We start from the raw sequence: 22,898 nt of genomic DNA, 5'->3' as shown, positions 1-22,898 counted from the left end.
CTACTAATTAAAAACAGGAACTTATTTTATAAATCCCTGAAAGTCTATAACAAAAAGATGGCTTCAGCCTTGCGGAGTTTGGAACAACTCATTTCCAAACTAGTCTTAAATACTTTAACCTAGCAGTTGACTCTCACTATTCACAGCATTAAAGCAATTTTACTCCACTGTGATTTGTCAAGTAAGTCTCTTAGTATCATTATTCCCTCTACTAACTTGAAAGGCACTGGTAGTGCAAGAGGGATGAATTTCATCCACATGAAGAATGAATCTGGTGAAACATTTTGGGGTTCTTACATGTCTCAGCTGAAGCTGAAGCAGTCTGTGTTAAATTAACCAAGAACACAAAAACCCACGAGGCTTTGCCATGGGGTTGCAGAGCATTTGGGGCAGCACTCCCCAGCCCTGCACTCCAGTTCCACCAGCTGCAAACACCTCAGGTGATGGTGACTCCTTAGCGCAGTCCTAAGGGTACGAGGCCATCCTCCATCCATGTACCATGGGACAGAGATTTATCAGCTCTCCAGAACTCAAGATGAATCTCTTTAGAGCTGAACCTATTAGTTTTACACAGACATAACACGCTAAGATACACATTCCCCCACATTAGGGTCATGGGCAAATCAGTACTAAAAGAGTTATCCAAGGTTCCACAAGCAGAAGACTAACAAATTAACTGAATTTGAGCACTCAGTAAGAGGACAAATTGGACTTTGTGAAATTATTTCTGCAGCTACTGGCTAAAGATTCCAGTCCAGCAAAGAAAAGTCAGACAGCAATGGACCCAGACAGCCCAGACTAGCAAGGCTGCACAAGCTGGGCTCTGTCAGTTAAAAGAGGAGCTCGGTGCATGTGGCCCTGAACAGGCAGCTCAGCCTTTTCCTAGGGGCTTGAGTACAGAAGAACCATGAAGTAACAGCATTTCTGAAGATTCCATAGAGAATCCTCGGTGAGTAAGAATTTCTGCTATTGTCATTCCTGCCACTATTCTGGAAAGATTTTTAAGGTAAAAAGTGATAAGTTTTCAGGTTAAATGCTTGATAATTTCCTTCTTTTTTTTGCTAATGTTTTTTCATTTTGCCAATATATTACATGCACATGTGTGCACACACACTTGCACAAAACCTTCTCACCTCCAGGTACGGATAGGTACAAGGCAGGGTTTGTAGGTAATATTACCTATTAAATCAACTGAAATAGCAAGGAAAGAACAGACAGGCTGTCAGGTGTGCAGGCAAGTCACATCAGTCAGTCCAATAAAAGATAGTGCCTCTCCCTCCCAACTCCACCTCACTTCCATTCTTAAACCACTCTGTTTACAAGAACAGTACTGTTACACATAAAAGAGCACAGTTGCTTGGCTGAATCAGGTAAGAACCTTAACAACTAAATTACTTAATCATTAAACAACATAACACATTCAAAATTGGATTCTAGTCTTGTATGTTCTTTCAGGCCTCTCTTACTCTATCATGAAGTAATGAATTCTGATTGGAAATATATATTGACAACCCTAATTTGTGGAACACCAAAGGTATGATTCTGTTTTCACATCATTTTTGTATAACAGTGAAATATCTTCAAACTAAACAGGTATTTCTGGTTTATAAAGAACAAAAATCATTTTTTGTTGTTGTTCAATAGTCAATATACATTTGAGATATCCAATACATAATATAAATTACCCCGCTCCTATATCTTCCATGAATTTCAATTATTTAACACATTACTTAGCCCACAGGTATAAATGTTTGGATTAATCATACACACCCTGTGCAGGTCTTCTTCATACTCAACTTTGTTGTCTTTCTGTATTCTAAATCACATGCATCAAATCTTCACTCCTCTTACATTTAATATGCAGCTCTGAAACTGCAGTTATACATCATTTTCATTTGTTGAGGAGTGATATATAATCTGGACTGAAATTAAATAATGTCATCCTATGTTTAGTATTTATTGATACAAATTTAACCTGCTCATATTTCAACTTCCAATCTTCCCCTGAATAATCTGTATTTAATTATGCATTCCACCTCTCTATTGACCATTGAAAATATTCCTCATGAGTACCAATCAAAAATGATATCAATTAGAAATTCTTTTGAATCCTCTTGCAGTATTTATCATTCCACTCCCCAAATTATTCAGCACTTCAAGCTCATTCTCAAAACCTGCCTCCCTAACACTAAAAACTCAAAACCCCCAAGACCTTCAAGTTCCCCAAAATTTCAACTAATCATTAATGTATCAATATCCATTTAGCAAAGATAAGTGACTACATGAAGCAATCCAGAGCTGCAATGTAATTGCTAAAAAAGAGGAAAATTTTGGGTATAACATTCTATCTAGTCTCAAGTTTGTTCTTAGAAGAAACTATAGCTGTACTTTCTCTGTTTCTCTTGTTCTGGGGAACCCACAACTGCACTCAGCACTCCAGGTGTGGCCTCACCAGTGCCAGGCAGATGGGAGGGATCACCTCCCTCGATCTGCTGGCAATGCGCCGTCCAATGCATCCCAGGACCCCATTACATTCTTTGCAGCAAGGGCAATACTTACAATGCGGTTTGTATGTCAGCTTCTGTTTTAAACAGCTTTAATAACTTCCCAAGCATCATGTGTGTGTTTTAGAGAGATCAGCCCAGCTTTATCCGTATATTTGATAAAACCATGTTGCCAGTGAGGCTATGGCAACTGCCCAAACCATCTGTGAATTTTAAAGGAGAGGAAGCTGCCTGTACCATGGGATTAGTTACCTCTCTTCAGCTCAGCCCAAGGCCCACTAAAGGGACTGGAACTCATATTTGTGCACACATATGCACAAATATATGTAATACAGCACTAATCCTGAATAAAGATTTCATACTGTAGATTCTCTTTGCTGTGCTCCCATTTGGTTTGGACAAGTATGATTACTGGAATAAATCATGTTATGAAACAACACCTCTTCTCTGACAATGTAGTCAGACTTTCTACCTTTCCTGCAGGGCTTGCAGGGTGATGTCTTTCACTGCAGTGAAAATTCAGCTGTTATGCTATTGAGGTTCTCAGCAGCATAGTCTGTCTATATCAGTTGAATGTACCTAATGCATTTAGTAGCAGCAAAACAACTAATATTGCTAATATACCAAATGTCCTACTCCCTTGGCTATCAATAAATACTGAAAATAACCCAAACAACATAGTAGCAGTTGTGTAGGTGAAACTTTTGTTTCCATTTATCTTTTGGGACAGTTTGATTAGATAGATTGCATTTCTGTGCATCTCTCCAAAGACCACAGTAATAACCAGTGTCATGACTTTCAAATCCTTTGAACTGCAGAAGGGAATCAAACATGGTTGTCTTTTTATCCCAGCTTTTACTCTTTAGAATTCTAAAAGCTTGCTTTGCTCATCTGTCAAAGGGATGGCATTAAGGGGATCACTGTTGACAAGTGATAGTACAAATTATGCAACACAAATGACATTTCACTACCTCTCCTCAGATCTGCAATTCCCAGTCTCAATCATTCCCTATTCTACGAAAATATTAAACCACAGATCCAACTGCAGAAAAAGTGAGTGTAGGTGTCTCTTGATATCTTGCTACTGAACAAAAATATGTTCTGAAGCCTACACCTATAATTACGTTTGTGGAAGTGGGCTCCATTTAAAGTACCCCAGTTCCTGTGAGGATCTTAAAATACAAGTATACATATGTCACCATGGAATCAGGGCTATAAAGTCTTTCCTAAGCAATGTTAACAGTTGTGAAAGGTTTTGCAATAAATTCAATGGAAACCAACAGCCAAAATCATTAGGCTGTATTTCACCAAAGAGTTTTCTCCTTGTGCAAGGAAAACTGGAAAAAAAGTGTGCTCTTCCAGTTTGCCCCTTGACAAAGCCTTATCTCAGACCCAAACAACATCAGCTCCTGATGAGTTCTCTCACATTCTTCTAAGGTTTAGATGTAGAGAAGTGCTGAACTTAACTATGTGCAGGGATCTGAAGATGATTCTGAGAAATCACGTTGCAGTATTCGAGCCACTCAGGTCACAGCAAACAAAATGCCAGGAATACATCTGCAGTGGTGGTGGGGAGAGAAGCGATCCCAACAGCAAGGACGCAGCCACAATCGGCATGGCGTAAGACAATCTGCACACATTGGCTGCACTAAACTAGCTAGGAAAAAGCAACAAAACACAAACACCCAAAACAAAACAAAAAAACCCCAGGTTTTCAAGTTTTAGTGCTGCGCTCTTATCAGTACAGTGAGACAATTTAGTCCTTAGGCATTACAAATCAGACTAATGGAAGGCTAAAAGTAAACTTGGTTTTGGACTGCCTCAGACGAGGAAGATTGGAGGGATTTTTTTTGTTTTGATTTTATTTTGTTTTGTTTGTTTTTACAGTAGATGAGATTATTCCCTTCCCATGCACATGCTGATGTTCTTGTAAACCAGAGTAATAAAGACAGCAAAATAATTTTGAGATTGAAGAGATTGCATTGGCACCATAATAATGCTGATACCAAGGAAATCTCTGGACCTACGCTTTACAACCACGAGTTTTGGTTGTACTCAGAGTCAATAATATAGAGGAGGTCCCTGTTCTGTTTTGGAACAAAAAAGTTGACTCAAAACATTGTGTGAACATTTCCAGAAATGTATAATTGACTCATTTTGGCACCTGACCTCGAGACACTGTCAGAACACAGAAATATGGAAATCAACAAGAGGGTTATAACATACACAAGAGAAACGGGATTAGAAACAGAAGTTTTTGCCACAAGGCTGTATTTAGTCTGCAAAAGCAAAACAAAAGAACAAATAAAATTGTATTAATCTATTTTTGCCCAAAGCTTGAAAAAGCTCTTGTGTCAAAAATCGCCCCTCTAAGTTACACTTCGTATTCCCATTATATATTATATTAACTGCTTTTTATTAGCAATCTTATTACTGTTGTGCACAAGAATAGAAGCAGTTTACAAATGAACAGAATTGGACTGCAAGGAGTACAAACAGTACGAATAGTTACAAGTTATTTACTGGCTTAGTATAAATCTGCATATAGATTGAGGAAGGCAGTCGTAAAGCACCTTCAGGGATGCCTCAAAAGGCACCATTATGGAGGTACCTGGGAGCCTTGTGTGCGCACAATGGGCTACTACAAATGGAAGAAACAGTTCAATTTGTCAAATGTGCTTAGGCATCTCTTTTCTTTGAGAATTATTGTATGATATGTCTTGGAAGAAAAGCAAATATAGACCTTGACATATTGCTAAAGAGTGAGCCACTGGAATTCTTTGTGAAGTAAGATTATACTGAGTTTTAAGGATAAAAATCCCATATTCTAATGCGATTTAGGACACAAAACTCCCTGCTCAAGTTTTCCCAATCTTGATCGCTTTTCAAAGCTGATTTTAGTTCCGCTGAGTAAATTAGCCAAGAATCAGTCAGATTATGAGGATAAAATGAAACTAGAGGGAAAGATAGATGCGTTAAGAGCATTAGAACATAAAATCTGCTGTGTAACTCAGTTTAGCTGAATGCTACCCCTTTGAAAAACTGATGACACAGTCTTTAAGGATGCCTTCTCACCTGCTTATGGAAACCACAGCTACTGTAAGGGAAATTAAAAGTGCTTCTAATTATTGTGTAAGGCACAGCCAATTCTTAAACATGTATCCTTTTTTTTTTTTTTTTGTAAGAGTTTTCAACAAAAAGACAGTAGTTGAAGGTAAGTTAAAATTTATTTGAAACCGTGGCTCTAACTTATGCATTAAGCCAAGCAGAGCCTGGGCACTAATATAACAACACCAGGACCATGACTTCTGAAAATTAGATTGTTATATAAAAAGTCTAATTCCTTACAATCAAGCAAAAATTGCTTAATTAAGATAGGAGTTTTTGGTGGTCACATGAAAGAGGACAGTCAACCCCAATACATTTTTGTCATCTATTGTATGATCTACATGAAGCTGCTTAACTTCTCTTAAATGTTTGCTTCTCTAATTGAGAAGACAGCCATTCTGAGGAAGATATACTAAAATAAGTCTTAAGCTTCTACGGATCACTCAATCTTATTATTATTCATGGCTGTTCTACTGTTAGTGTCACACATAATGTAATCTCTAACTATATTAATTAATGTAATTTTGGAGTGGTATCGCCTTATTGCTCCTCTCCTCTCCCTGTCCCTTGTGTCATTTTGTCTCCATGTTCAGCACGGATAAAATTGTCCCATGGAACACAATGTTTGACAATATCAACCTTATATCTCTTGGACTGCCTCTCAGCTGGGGCAGCTGGCCCATAAGGGAATTATTCGTTACTGTAGCTGTCATTACAGATCCCGAATCCTCTACAAGCCCACGGCATGTGAACTTACAAAAGTCAATAAACCTCTGAAGGGACCTTAAGCTGTGATATGAGTATTTAATCCTTTGTTTCTTCCAGAATCTTTACACTAAGTACTCAGGAGTTGAATCCTGATAAAATGAAAAGGTAAACTCTAATTAGAATGATGCTGTTCAGGATTTTACATTAAGGTTGTCTCAGCACTTTCAATATAAAATCAGTCTATGAGGGCTTATAACTCTGACATAAAAACAATTCCATGGACTTAACTTGGCTAGCAAGGTCTCTAGCACACTGTAAACCCCATTTTTAGCCTGGTTTCGTATAAAGTAAGTCTTGTTAAAGCCAAGGTTACACATTCATACTGCATTTGCATGAGAGTGTACCTAATCTAGCAATTTTGGAACCTAATGCCTAATTTCAACGAAGTTGGACAAAAAGTGCAAGGAGAATTATTTTCCTGTGTGTTCTATGGATGCTCAGGTCAACTCGCTCATATATAAAAATCCCACAAAACTAATAGAGTATAATAGCGTTTTGACTGGTGGTATGTACATAACCTTGCTCTGCCAGGTCAATAACCTGGGTACAATCAGTAGAGGACTGAAATACATCACCCCCAATAGTGCCCACCCCACCTGAACCCCCCCCATTCCAATCTCCCTTAGACACTTATGTTCTATCCTTTACTGAGAAATTAAGATTTTTGGCAAAGTTTATTGCCCTAGAAAACAAAAGTTATTTTTCAGAGAGTTCCGATTTTTTTTTCCTAGTCAAGTGTCATTATTAACATATGAAAGAAACCAAAATTAAAATGAAATGCATCAAGACTTTAGCACTTTGCTTAGGGGTAAGGGTCATACTTTTGTTCAAGATATCTGGGAGCTCCAAAACATTATGTGTATGTGTGAAAATGAGATTCCTTTCCCTTTGGAATGCTAATTTTCCATAGACTAAAGTGTGAAACTGCTCAATAATATACACAATTCATCCATAAGAAAGGTAAATTACTTCCTGGCTGTGCTTTTCATCTCAGTCTAATTGCAATGTCCCAAAAATCTTCTGCTGAAACTCACTAAAATGAATTCCTCCCTAAATCTATTTCCCTTTAGGAATAACTGCAAATATGCTTTTCTAGGACTTTCAAAATACTATAAACAAAACCCATGTTTATCAGCAGAAGAAAACGGCACATTAAGATCTAGATGCTTCTTTCTCTTCCATGTAGCTCTAGAGCTCCAAAATTCACTTTTTTCTTCATGTGTATCTTTAAATAACATTGTGCTGTGTCACAGTTATTTTATAATTCAGTCTCTTGGGTAATTTGCTTTTCTTGTCTTCTTTTGAACATGCAGTAAAATGTTAAGAAATATTGACCGTTACTGCTAAGACTTGTGATTTGAGGACAAGAATAAAGAAAAAGAAGTTTGTTATAAAACTTTCCCTGAAAGTATTCTTGAGAGAAAAAAAAAAAGCCAAGACTAACAACAAAAAGAGGAAGGAAAGCACATTAACTTCAGTTCTGTTCTACATCACAGGCAATAAAAGCAAAGCATCACCCTGGAACAGTTTGCCTAAAAATGTGAGGCCATTCAATTCTTTCTTATTTCATCCTGACTCTCCTGTTGTCCTCTGGCTGTCCAACTATGTTAAATAAAATACTTCAAAGAAAAGCCTCTCAAGTGTTCAACAGCTGATTTTGCTTCCAGAGGTGCTGAACTGGCAAAAGTGGAAACACGTGGAGCAAATATAATTAGTGAGAAAGGGAGGATGGACTACTAGAGCATTTTAGAGCCAGAAAATAAAATAGTAATGAATAGGACTGGAAAATGAAGGTGAGCCTGAGCTAGGCTTAATTAGAATGGCAGGAATAACAAATGTACTGCTTCTTAATGCATGTCTATTTTATGCAGATAAAATTATATACCTATACATAAAAGGAAATAATGCCTTTCTTCTGCCACTGGTTGTGAATAAGGTGTCACGTCCTTCAGAATTAGGTCTCCATGGTAATAAGTGCCAGGCAAATAGTTCTGCAGAGTTCTGCACAGCCCATTCACAGGTTTCTTGTGGGGTTAAGAATCTAGGTACCTGAATATTTGGGATAAATCAGTATTACAGTCATCCAATATCTAATGATTTTAGAAGAATTCCCTCACAAAAATACAACCAACCACACAAACAATACCACCACAGACACAAAACAAATCACAAAAACCCTCAAACAAACAAAAACCAAACCCAACAATGAACAAACCACAAAACAAACACCACACCAGGCACAGCACCCACAAAAAAGTTTATTCCATACTTTCCTAAGCTGAAGGTTCCTAACTGATTTGTCACCAGATAAAAATAAAGCTACCCATGGAAACCTAACCCTGAGGGAAAAATATTGTAACATTTCTTCCAAAATTTAGAAAGCATTCAGCCGGTGCAGCAGCGACGCCTTTTGTCTCATGCTTTAGAAAAAGCAGAATGTGACATAATCCTGAGACATTGCAAAGAATGCCTCATTCAGGGACCCAAACCAAACCATCATACAAACCAAATCAGCACCACAAGTAACAATAAAAACTAACACATCAGTTTTATGCAGCAGTTCTAACCTCAGTTTTCCCAAAGTGTAATTTGATACTTCAATTCAACAAAGATCATGCTCATATAAAATAGAGACCAGGGTTGCAACAAGTTACAACTGTTCTTTACATCCCAGAGTATGATGCAATAAACACATTTCCTGGGATTTTTGGTGATGAAATTTTTCAGCTTGCCTGATGAGCTGGGCTGACCCTGGTGGCTGCAGCTGCCAGGCCCAGCTTCTCCGCCTCCTCCATTCCCCTCCGACTCTCCCCGTCCTGTGCCAGCACCTCAGCACCCTTATTAGCTCTAAATCTTTTCAGGAACTATCATATATAAGGTCCCCTCAAGCCTTACACTCTCCTTCCCAATTATTTCTTAGCATTTTGTCTCTCAAACACACATTCACTTTCATCAACAGAAACAACTATGTATTATTGACAACAGAGAATCATGCATTTCCTGCTCCCTTAATAAAAAGTCATCGCTGCCCGTCAAAACTCCAACTAAAACCTAGTTTAAATTTAATAATTCATGAAAATTCTGTCAGAGGAAACATCGCTATATCCGTTTTGGCCAGGAGTGTTGCCAAACAGAAAACATGAGAACATTTAGGCAGAATTGGTGACATAAGTTCCCACTCTGCACTTTCTGGGTATTGAAAACCTCAGTTAGGGGAAGCAATTTATTACTTCATATCCCACATTTCACTGGATACAAATAGGACCGTTACACATTTCTGTTGCAAAACACTGTTGATGTAGTGTCATAGTGTATTAGATCTCCTGTATCTTATTTATTATACATGTTCACATATTGTGATAATTGGGTTGTATAATATTCTGTGCAGGCTAATGTGAAAATAATTCCTGCTGAACAGAAATTACTTATTTTGATTCTGCAGGGGTTTGTTTTGTCAAAACTTATGTAGTATTTAGGAAACTAATCACTGTTCAATTGTGGAGCACGAGAAGTACAAAATTGTCATAACAAAAGTGGAGAGAATGAAAAGAACAATGGATCAGACCTCATTTATTTGATTATTAATGGTGTTTCAGCTAATATACAAAGCCTAACCTTGTGTGATGCAAACGTAGAGTGCGAAAGTACCTTTTTAATCTCACAGCCACTAATTAGTTACGTTACATGTCATACTATTTTTGCTGTAGTTAAGCAATGGGACAAAGGGACACAGGCAGTGAAAAGCCTCTAAGAATCATTTTTATAAAATACCATAAGCTTAGAAAGATTAAGAAAAGTTGTGAAAATGATGTAGTTTTACAGTTTGGTATAGCTGTTTCTCATCAAAAGGTCATTAAAAATTAGAAGTGAAACATTTCCAGAAATAGTGTGATTTACTTAGGATGATTTTGTTTCTTTTCCTAAGACTTTATGGAGGAACCAACCAGCAGCAGAAAATGGCCCCATGTTACATCAAGTCGGTTATGGGAGCCATTCAGATTGCACATGATCAGCGGTGCTGCCTTTTGCACTGCAGAGAAAATACATCACCTTTCCTAAAGAGTGAGGGAAAAAGAGATCTAGAGATGAGAGCAGTGAAGCAATGCCTCACTTGATACTTCTGGTAACCCACATCAGATGGAAAACAGAGAAGACTCTGAGCTTACTTCCTCTATAATTTACATATATTAATAAAACCACATGTTTCGGCTTGTACGTGTGAGCACGAACAAAAACTTTGCTGCATTATGTGAGTTATATGCACAGCAAGGAGTCAAAGAGATGGGAGTAGGTTCCCTCCTTTTGCCCCAGGTTTTGCTGCATTGGACTTCAGGTGCCTTTCACAGCTTTTGTTTCTCAGGAGGTTTTGTTAAGTAAAAATCCACACTTGCTTAGCTGATGGATTTTGTTCCTCTGTTAGTTGAATTACCATAGCAGAGCAGAGCACAAGCTGGAATCAGGCCAACAAGCTCAATTTGGGTGGTTCTATAACACGTCGGCATATCAGCAGTAGAGAAAACACATCTCCACAAAACAATTAGGTAAAAATCAGAAGGTGATAAAATGGAAAATTAGTGTACTTAGACAGAATTTAGGACTGAAGCTTTCCTCCTTCCCATTAATCCAGTGATGGATTATACCACTCTGTCCTCAATACATTTGTGTTAATTAAAGAAAACTGAAGGATGGGCCATGCTCATTCAATATTTCAGGTCAGTACCACTATATAATTTTGCACAAGTATATATCCTACCTATCTCTTCCCTTAGACTCTAATGAGGTGATATATCAGTGCAAAGGGTGAAAAGCTCTAAACCTCTAGTTTTCAAACTGGTGTTTGGTTTGTTTTCATAGTTTTCCTTCTGAAAGTGGAAGGACCTCTCACCCCTGCCCCCCATTAACAACAAAATCATCTCCTCTCTTTTCAGCTCCTGCGTACACAACCTCAGCACTGGCAAGATGAGAATAACCAGGGTTGCCTTGTGGCTTCTTTCTGCTTCTTATCTCTTTGATTTTATATTTCTCTTTGATGTTGCTGAAGTTCCTAGCACAACAGGGCATTGGCCCATGACAGTAACGCTGACACACAACTGTAATACAAATAAATAAGGAATGTTTAAGAATGCCTTCTATTCAAGGAAAATTGAAGATCCTCAAAGGTACCAAAATAACAGTTTTATAAAAGTTTTAAACATATTATATTCTCTTTAATTAATTATTTTTTTGTCCTCTGACAACTGGTTATTTTCTCAGTCCTCAGGTCTGTCTGGGCTACCAGTAATTTACTGTTGAGATAGCTGTTAGCTATTCTTCATCGTTTCTCTGAAAAGGGAGGTGTCAAGACTACCCAAAAACAATAATGCCACCAATGAGAATGAACTTGCATGTAATAGTTGATTACATGCAAGTAAACTCAAGAACCTGCTTCTAACATACAGTCTAACACCTAATTGGCTTTGGTAAAGTCATTTTCAGGTAACTATCATTAACAGTATCGCTTTCATTAAGTTTGTGTTATTCCCCTAGTACCATGTCATTATTTGTTCTTTACATTTTGCTATAGATTTCCATGGCAACACATGACATGAGGGTGCTAGCTGGGCTTTCTGAGCACATCAGACTAAGCAAGAGTTCTCTCGAGCAGATCAGGTGGGAGCGTAAGAGGGAATGCAGAATAACACAGAGAGGATCTACCACCTGAAATACTACACAGAAAGTACCAAACACCAGTTATAGTATCACAAGCATACAAGAGAGAAGACATGCTGTCCACTGACACAGAGAGTTTTCTCAGAAATAGTAATGCTTAAAACAAGTTGTGTTATAATGCCAAGAGAGAGAGGGAAGTCAAGAGTGAGGTATCTGCGGGGGGAAAAATAAACCCAAACAAAACAGAACAAAAACAACACAAAACCAGCCAAACAAAACAAACAACACAAGAAAACCCCAAATCACCTAAGCCCCAACAAACAAAATTCCCAAACCCCTTTGCATGACATTTAGTTCCCTGGCACTCAGGGTATCTGCACTAGGGTTATTCCCTGGCAAAGGGTTCCCACAGCTGCTTAGAATTTTCCTCACTATATCAAACAGGGACAGCCTGGAGGGGAGTATTTGAGACTTAAAAAACATCTTGCAATGTCAGCATATCAATATTTTGATATTCAGCAAAACTATATTTTACTTACTTGCTTCTCTCTTCCAGCCCTGTTGACCAGCAAGCTCAGACTTCTTTCTGACCAGAAATCCAAGGAATTACCCTATTCTGAAGTCTGTTTTTTGTTCAGCCACTCAAGAGCCTCATACACCCTCATATTACAAATGCAGAGCTTAAGATTATCTTCATTTTTGGTCTCTTTGAGCACTGAATCACCGTGACAATTATTTCCTTATCCTTCCAGGCACGCTCTCTCCCCTTGCTCCTTTCTCAGCCTAGTTCACTCCACTATTAATGACCAAGTCATCAGTCCACTTCTCAACTGCTCATTCATGAGGGAGCTCCTTTTCCATCAAAGAAAACAATTCTCTCTTCCTTTCAATTTTGCCCACCCTTCATAAAAAACATACAACAGGAGCAGAAGAAGGTTGGCAGAGTAAAAGGAAAATGATCAGAGACTCAAGAAAACATTTGCTTATCAGACAAAGCTTATAGGGACATTTACAATGAGAAGCAGCATTGGGAAGGTCATCAGAATACACTTATCTTGTAGCATTATAAAAGAGATAAAACTGAAAAAAACCAGGAGCAAAGTATTTTTATTTGATGAACAGTCTTTTGTTCACAGTTGTCTAAACTGGTTCTAATGTTTTGATCAAAATAATTTAAATAAATTAAACCACAGGAAAAAAAAAATAAAATTAAGGAAAGGAAGCTTCCTTTTAATTTTGACAGGCTGTTTAACCACAATGGTACTCATATTCAGAAAGGCCCTGTTTTTAATGGTGCAACTTTATGAACAATAGCCCTTAACCTGGACATTTTATAGCAATCTGCCCTGGTACCCTGGCTGGCTGTTTGCACTTCAGTTGCCTTTTAAAGTTCAGATCAAGGTTCTGTCTTTTTATTTCAAGGTCTTTGCTAAAATGTCTGTATAACATACTGCTGCTCAGTCACATTTATTTGTTCTTTTTATCTTACACCATTATTTTTTTGCAGGAAAGACTGACAATTATGCATTTGCAGATGTAGTAGATCAAAATCCCCTCAACACTCTGGTGTTTGCTCTGGGCTTATTACTCCCTGATACTTTTGCTATCAGTAGAATTTGCTTGTTTACCATTTCTATCTCTATTTAGATCATTTATATAGATGAGAAACAGTGTGGAGTCACACTGCTGACTCCTGGGAGGTCTCATTTGTTATCTTCTCCCAAATGAACAGCAGCTACTTTTACCACTGTTTGCTATTTTAAGCCAGAGTTCTGCTCACACCTGTGCTCTCATTTGCACTTCCCCCAGATCTGAGTTTAAAAGAGATTAAGCAATGCTGGCTTCAAGTTCAGCAAAGGGGAGAAAAAGGTTTCCAGAAATAAAAGATGTTAAATTCCAGGACAATGAGAGGGAGAAGCCTCTGACTTTTGCAAACTGGAAGGAGATTATATGTTTTAAAACAAAACAAAACACATCAGCTTGAGAATTTTGCTGTGGCAAATTCTCTTGCACACCTGTGTCCTTCTCAGCAGGCAGAAAAATGATCAGGTAAATAAAGTAATTTTGTTGGGCGTCCAGGAACAGTTCCCAGCAAGTGTGGGTGAGTTACCACTAATGTTTCAAGGTCTTTTTAGAAGTTGCCTTTGTTTCTCTTTAAAGGAAGTGGTTGAGTGCACAGGAGGGTTAATAAAGCTGGTTTCCTATCGATTTCTATTTTGTGATAGGATTTTATTGAAATTTAATACAGTGTAAACTCTGAAACTTTGATGGAAATCTTGCTATGGGGGAAGGGAAAGAGAAGGGGAACTAATTCTCAATTCCAGCAGCTATTTTCAATAAGTGATTGTCTTTAAACTATTAGCTCTCCGTCAGACTTGTTAGAAATAGGCTGATGCACTCAGAATGTGTCTTATTAATCATAATAGATAAAAATGGTTAGATAACACACTTCCTTAGGAAACAAGACTCTCTGAAATGAAAAAGAATTAAGCAGCAATACCACAAAACACTATGAAATCAAAGCTATTGTTTTGATCACAAGTCAACCCACCCTCTCAAAAAACTTAATTTTTTTCATGCCAGATTCACTTGCCTCAACTGAGAATATCCTACCCTGAGCTACTTTTAAAACCTGCAGTTGAAACCCCAAAAGCTGTAGTCTGAAGGGAGGGCTCTTGGCATTTGCTCCTAGCGTACCCAATTCTCCCCAACAGTCAACTGATCCTAAACTGGAACTTACCACCTTGTGTAGAACAGACTCAGAGGAACTATATTCACCTTGTCTATAATCTAGGTAAATGCATCATCTTGACCATTATTGTCGAATCATAAACTACTCACAATATGTAGATTTCGTGATGGATCAGGAATGGGCAAGTATCACTTATTCTTTTATTCTTTGTAGTTTGCAATCCCAGATCAACCTATTTACCTTATGCTTAGTATGGCTAAGGTTTTTGTTTGTTTGTTTTCATAGCAAAAAAATTCTGACACTGAGTTTCCCTCTTCTGAATTTAGTTTTACCCAGTTTCAGAGTACTGGAAATAAGAACTCTGTGAACAGGACTGGACTTACTGGTGCCCTTCACTGAAGCACCCCCAGGGCAATTAGCAAGGTAATGAAGAACCACACTTCTTTGACTGCTCCACGGCACTCAGGCTATGGGGCTGGCTGGCCAGCACACCAGGTCCAAAACAGCTGAACTGAAGAAAGGAGATTCCCTACAATTTATGTTCATTATTTTCCCATCACATCCCCAAGTGTCTCTGCCAAAGAGGCAGATCCTGTCACAAAAACTCCTGACATTGTGGAAAGCATATTACAGTATTAAAAGATCCTTCTTATTTTTGTGTTGATTTCGTGATAAAATACAAATCACACCACTAGCGCTAATACTACAGTGAACTTTCTGCATCAAAAAATACCTTCTTTTCCATTAGGCAGCTCTTCTTTTCTCAGCCTCTACATTTTTCATATCAAAGATTATCTCAGCCATTGTATTTTTATGGAGCAACAAAACATTGAAAAAAGAATCCACGTACACCTAAAGGATTCTCTTTCTCTTCTGTGCCTTTGCTTAATCATTACTGAAGACCTGCACACAGTTCTCTTCTGTCACAGAGCTGGACTTTTCAAAAAGTATTTCAGCAACCTAAACTACAGGGATATTGTTTGCAAAATCCTGATAAGGAGATGATACCAGCTATCAAGACAGTTTTAAAACATGCTCAACAGAGTCTTATGAGACTGAACATCTCCCGCACACCAGAAGCACTGTAAATATTATGAAACGCTAAATGGTGTTTGGGATGCACAAAGTGTAAACTTTAAGCCCTCAAGCCACGAGGTCCCTGGTGCTCCTTACAGATGCTTTCCAGCTTCATTACTGTGTAGAAAGCTTCAGCTCCACTGCAGGGCATTAACATACACCCAGATGTTCTCCTCTGATCTTTGTTTAAAGACTGTCTGATCTTCATAGTGCAGTCACACTGTGTGACAAGGACCACCCTAACATTCCAGCACTTGAAACTAAAAGTGGAAACCCACTCTTTTCTAAAAATCCTCAAAATACTGTAGGAATATACAATCAGGTCTCCCTAAAGGGCAGCAATTACCTGTAGGCTGGGGGTTAACAAACCTCTGTGGTTCCTGGTGGAAAGCAAATTAATAAGTTCTGTCCAAAGAGGCACACGTACTGTGGTCAAGGTCTATTTAAAGCCAACCAACCAACCAGAAAAATAAAACCCAAACAACTCTTCTCTGTGGACAGAGCAAACAAAGAGATGTGTGGCAGACATTGGCAGGCCACAAAGCTTTCAGGCAGCATATGTCACCTCGAACAAGGAGAACAGACTCTGCTTCAGAACTTCTTGCAGCAAGGGTGGACACCGCAAGCTCACTGCAGTGCTTTCCGCAGCATATCACGACTGATTTGAAATCATTATCGAGAGCCATGCCACTGCTATTGACTTTGCAATAACTCCATGGCTCAGCACTGGTGCAATGGCAGCCTGGATCGACAAAGAGTAGCTAAAACTGGCTCTGGGCTTTTGTAGCTATTGGTCTTTGTTAATTGCATTTCTACTTTCTTTATCACATTTGCTTCTAAACACTCAGCAGCACAGAGGATGCTGACAGGGCAAGTAAGTTTTGTCCTAAGTTCACAAGCCTCTACAAATAAGTCTCCAGGCTAGATGCTGCATTATAGAGCTACTCTCACTATTGGACTAGAGAAACAAAGCAGTGTAATTCTTGGCAATGATCCCAAGTATGTAAGGAGAGACAACAAATGCCTCCAGGAACTCACTGATATACAGAGTTAACTAGCACTTGAAAAGCCCCACACCTGTGTTCTTTCCACTGCTAGAAGCAGCGCTATGTTGACTTACAGTGTATCACTCAGTCACAAGGGGGCTCGTCTCGCCTAAACTCAGAAGCTCACAAAGTAGATGTTGACTTCTCACTTAGTTACCCTGTATAACCAGTGGAAGGCAACTGATACTTCTGCTGGACCATGGATCATCTTGTCCGAAAAGAGACATTGAAAATAGGTCACAGGAATCACCAGCCTGGAAGCAACCTTCTTTCTCCATTTTCTCTGATGAACTCTGGATGAGATGATGCCTTGAGAGGTGCAAGGGTCTTTCAAACAGGGAACTTCAAGGTGTGAAGCCTATTTAGGTCAATAACTAAACTAGACTATTTTCCATATGCCAAAGGGTACAGAGCACCAAAATCCTAATGCTACCTCAGTTCATAATTCTGCAATTTCTGTGTAACATACAAACACACCAGCCCACAACGCGCTTGCCACAGAGCAGAGAACAACCTCCTGGCTTCACACTTATCTCTGAGACAGCAAGAAAAGACCTTCTCACTCCTTTTTCATACTCCTGTTCATGCATAGCTACAGTAACTACCCATGTGTAAATGGGTATGAGAAAACTGCTTTCATAGATCAGAAAGCCTAACTGCCAAGAACAGGATAAGTCTGTGACTGCTTTGAGGTGGCTGGATGCTTCTATTTCTCAGCATTGATATCAAATCTAAAAGTGCTTCACAAAAATACAGCTGCTGTCTTCTAGCAGAAACTCACAGTTTGAATCTCCGCTGCTGTGCCCTTTGTGCAGCTGTTCCTCCCCATGCTGGTCATGGTGCCAGCTCCTCAGCTGTCCTGCTGTGCCTGGATACCTGTGCTGGCAGAGAAGGTGGCCTCAGGATCCAAGGGGGTTTTGAAACTCTATTTAAATATATATTGTCTCTTCTAAATTGGATCAAATGTGTTTCTATTGAAAAGTGCATCACTTTCTAACCACTCTGACACCTGAACAGACTATTCAAGAAAGCTGGCCAAGGTAAAAATTCTAAGCTATGTCTTAGACCATCAAGAGCGTTCCCAAGTAGGTAGGAGATGTGCTAATGTTTGAACTTATTAGTTAAACAAGACAATAAGGAGAAAAATGGTATTTGTAATAGCACAGGAGGTTGTCACCTTTCATCCAGATGTCCTCTTTTTTCCTAAAAAACTTTAGCCCTCAGAAGACCACGTAGCATGGCACAGGCAGAAATGAAAGGATCAGGATGCATTATTTAGTCACAATTCACTGCCTGATCTGTGCTGGTTTCATACTCCCAGTCTACAGCAGAAAACACCTCGAAATGTACTAGCCTAATGAGTGGCTTCAACTGAAGTTTTCTTCCTCATATTTGTGAAACAGGAAAGTACTGCAGCTCAGCTGCTGTGGAATAACCAAGAAAGATTTGGGTATCTGAGGGCACGTGAGTAGGTAAGTGACAGTGACAGATACTCCTTACTGCCTGAGCTGATGTGGCGGTTGCATCCTACCTTAGTTCCCAAAACAGGATCAGAGTTCAGTCAAATTAGAACCAGTTTAACCAGTACGTGCTGCTTGGGTTCTGATTTGTTAAGCTTCAAGTGAAACTTAATAGAGACAAACCTTTTTAGCAGAGAAACAAAGTACATCAACATGATTAAGATTTACCCCAGTCTTTCTTTACTACATCCATGCCAGCACACGTGTCTTTGGTTATATTCCTGGTGTCGAGGCTCTGGGAAGGTCTTACAGCCAGCAGAGCTCTGCCCTGAGCACTGCACAACAGTGCAGCCCTGACAGAGCCAAGGAACAGCATTTTGAGGGACTCGTTGCTCCCTAGCTTGTCAGTTTTGTAAGAATCACATGAAAGTTCATGTTTAATCTCTTAATAAAACTGTCAGAGGTAAATATCGTTTTACTACTTTCTTCTTAAGGACACTAGACACACACTGAGGGAAAGATACAGATCTAAATGAAGTAGCCTCTTAAACTACTCTCCGTCTCCCATAAGAATAAATCTCCCTCAAAGGGCTCTGACAATATGACTGGTGTGGGGATGGGGGTAGGAGGGAGAGTAAGAAGGGGAGAACAACAAAAAAAGTCGCCCCCAAAACCAAACAAGCCTTCATTCCTGACCTCAGACACTGAGGATACAAAATTCTTTATATTGCTTCAAAGCACTTTCCTATCCTGTCTGGTGTTCTATTCCCAACCATGGCTGATATTGTTGCTTCAGTCGAAGGGAAAAAAGCCAAACAGAATACATATAGCCAAGTATACACTGGAAGAAAAAAATCCCCAAACAACAACAACCACCACCAACAACCACCTCCACCACCAACACAAAAAACTACTTCGAATGCTTCTAGGAGACTAAGGTGTGAGTAACTGAGCACAGAATCTCAGGCTGAGTTTCAATGGCTCTGTGTATGGTATAATAAGATACCTATAAAAAAGGAGTTTAAAACATTCCCCCACTTTGATCATGTACAATTGTTTACAGTCACGAGGCATTAGTGTTTATTTTTGCGCAAGACGTTAGGCAATTCCAAACCTGGCCCAGTTCAGCATGTTCTGTTTTCAAACCTGGATCTGCTTTTTCTTCCTCCAATGTTTTCTAACATTTCAGCTACCAGAGATCCACCTCTGAAGCAGTCAGCTGTCCCTCTCTGCTACTCATTAACTAAACCATGAAGTTCTTTAGTGCAAATGCACAAATTGCATTTCCAACAATGTGCCAAGAATACTCCAAGACTGACAAACAGATGCACATACACCACAGATAATACACCAGTTTCAGGACTATCAGGAAAAGTGCACAGCAGTTTCTGTCCACACACATTAACATCCAAGTCATCTCAGCACTTCTGTGCCTCTGAGTCATCTCGATAGCTATGGATTACCATCTCTCTGGAGATTCAGGATGGCGTTCCCATTATCCACTTAGCTACGTGCTTTTACTATATCATCTACTTAAGCTGATGCTACACCAGCTGCCATTACTTCTGTGTTACGAATACTGGAGTTGATAGACATCAACCTGCCATTCTTCCCTTTTCCAGGGGATGTGAAGTCAGGAACTGTTGCGCTATTCAGCTTAGAGCTTATAAAACAACCTGAAATGGTAAAACCTAAGCTTTTAAATTGGCTGGCTATAATTTTTATTTCTTGGTTACCAGTAGGTAATCAATACATGTTTCACTACTGATATGTCAAAATTTTCCCTCACAAAAGAAACAATTGCCATAGATCTAAACCAGAATGAGAGAATCAGAAATGTTCTTCTCACTCCAGTACTTTGTTCAGTTAGTCCATTGAATGACAGGACTGTTTCCCCAGCTTCCCCTACCAAATACATCACTTAAATGGGGTGACAAGGTTATGAAATGAGTCATAATAACAGCAGTTTGCATTCAAACAAAAGTGCAACATCTCCATTATTAACAAAATCTATTTCATTAGAGCCAGTCAGATCAAATGATTAACACACTACATTGAGTTTAAGCACGAGTCACAGTGCAAGACATTCTGCATCCATTTTTATAAAGTTATTCCAGTTTCAAGACAAGTATGCCTAGCTTTAAAATGACCTACTAAGTGACACTACCCCATTAGGTTTTCCATAAAAATCACCTTATTACCTTCAAATGCTGTTCTCTACTTTATGGCAGAACTCCTAGTCTAGATATCTTTCATGAAAAGACAAAGTTATTCAGTATTTCAAAATTTTCTTTGTATCTGATACTATAACCTTCACGGAAAATTTGACAAATTTGATATAGTCTCCATTGTATTTATTAGCATGGCCTAAGGAGCTACTAAGTAACAGCCAAACTATTCCAGGCTCAGCTTTAAAAGGTAGAAAGACCATAACCTGAAAAATTTTAATCAAAACAGAAAAAAACCCCACCCATACACAGGAAAAAGCCATGTAACACACAAGCAGAATGAACAAAATACCGCCAAAGCTTTTGAAAATGTACTGGGAGAGGCGTGGGATATGAGGGCATGGGAGGAAAGGTACGGATCTAAACTGAAGTAAAGTTACTGGAAAGATCAGCCAAGATGCAGGACCACTTAAGGTGAAGTTGAGCCAAGACTGTACAAACCCCTTAACATAAATTAGGTATTTACTAAGAGGAGGAATTTCATTTTGGGGAAAAGTACCCCTTCCTTCTCCTTCCCTGCAGCTTTTATTGCCAAACACAAAGTCTTATATTATGGAATATCCCTTGGGTCAGTCAGGGTCACCTGTCCGGCTGTGTCCCCTCCAGCTCCTTGTGCATCCCCAGCCCACTCCCTGTTGAGGCAGCTGAGCAGCAGAAAAGGACTCGATGCTGTACAAGCTACTCAGCAGCTACTAAAACACAGGGCTGTTATTGGTACTGTTTTCATCACAAATCCAAAACACAGCACATGCAAGTTACGATGAAGAAAATCAACTGCACCCCAGGCAAAACCAGTGGAAATGCCTCTGCAAGACAGCCCTGTGCATGTTGATCCCACAAACACCCAGAAAAGGAGCTAGCACATTAAAGACTAGAGTCTTTTCTTATCCAATACTGCATTCTAGTCCTATGACGTGTTTTATGCATTCAACAGGGAGAGGACTCCAAACCTCTTGTCCTCAGTGGCTTTCTTTGAAATCACAGACACATCAGCAAGAGCAGAAGTTGACGAGTACTTTATAGGATGGTTCCTGAGCTCTGTGTGTGTATTCATCTGTTTGTAGTATTATTGTTCATTAAAATGTCTGTCCTCCTCTCAAGTGAAAAAATATTTAGTTTCTCCGGCTTATGACAGTCTTTGTAAAGAACAGTACTATATTGATTCTTTCTTCAGTGTGTATACAAACTCATTTATAATGTTATGACCTGAACTGTAGAGCACAAATTTAAAATGACCTGTACATATTACTTGGTAACACTTGGATTGCAAGTTAAATACTCCCTGATTAAACATGAATGCTTTTCCCTGGGAGTACGAGATATCTTATCAGAAAAGCCTTCTTATCAAATTCACCATCCTGGAGGCAGACACATTCTCTTGCAGTGCTGGGAGTTTATAATGATAAAATTAACAATGTTGTATTTCCCAATGAAGTCAGCAGTAGTGCACTGCATCCGACCATTAATCATTAGAGCCAGTTCTCATAACAGAGCCACTTGCCGGCCCTCAGGCACCTGCATCACTCCCCAAGCAATTCCAGTCCCCAGCAATAACTTATCACAGAAGCCAGGGATCAAGATTAAAAACCCGGTGAATAATGGGAGACTGTGTGCACCTCTATTCCTCTGGTAGATACAAGCAAGCTAATAACCGCCTTAAAGGGGAAGCAAATCATTCCATATTTTTTGCTTTATAGACAAGCCAGAAAAGACCTGTATCTGTGTCTCAGTAAAATTTATTGTATTAAGTTACTTGTTTCTGCCTTGTGGAAGGCATCAGCATGTATAAAACATTCCGGGGGGCTCCTCTTTATAGCACTCTTCCAAGTGCACTATTCTCAATTCTGCTTACAACAAAAACTGCAGGGGAAGGAAATTTTAATTTCAATCAAAAAATCAGAAACATTACCCATTTTGCAAAAGCATTTGAGCAAGCAGTATCATCAGAGATCAGATTTCTAGCTGGTAAAAAATGGCCTGAATTGACATTTGTGCCATAGAGGTGATAAAAGAGTCCTTGCAAATGCATTTCAGCCACGGCTTCTCCCCCTCTCTGCTTCCCAGTCACAGGGCACGGTACTTAAATTCTGAGTGCTCTGGTGCTGCTGGAACTCAGTGCAATTCTCTGGGAAAGAGCCTGCTGCAATCCATTAGCTCACAACTTGCTAAACATGCCAGAGAGACAGGCAACTCTGGAAATCAAAAAGGAGTAAGTTACGGAAATCTCCACGGGAATCTATCTTAAACATACCTACTGGGAGAAAAAAATACATATGTACATATGTACATATATACACATATGCATGTAAGTACAGTTATATAGATAGAAAGGTTTTTATCTTATTTTGTTCAACATCAAATACTAC

The sequence above is a fragment of the Patagioenas fasciata genome, chromosome 15 (assembly GCF_037038585.1).
Source record: "Patagioenas fasciata isolate bPatFas1 chromosome 15, bPatFas1.hap1, whole genome shotgun sequence".
In the NCBI taxonomy this organism is placed as follows: domain Eukaryota; kingdom Metazoa; phylum Chordata; class Aves; order Columbiformes; family Columbidae; genus Patagioenas; species Patagioenas fasciata.
The sequence above is the reverse complement of the archived record's forward strand: the minus strand, read 5'-3'. Positions refer to the sequence as shown.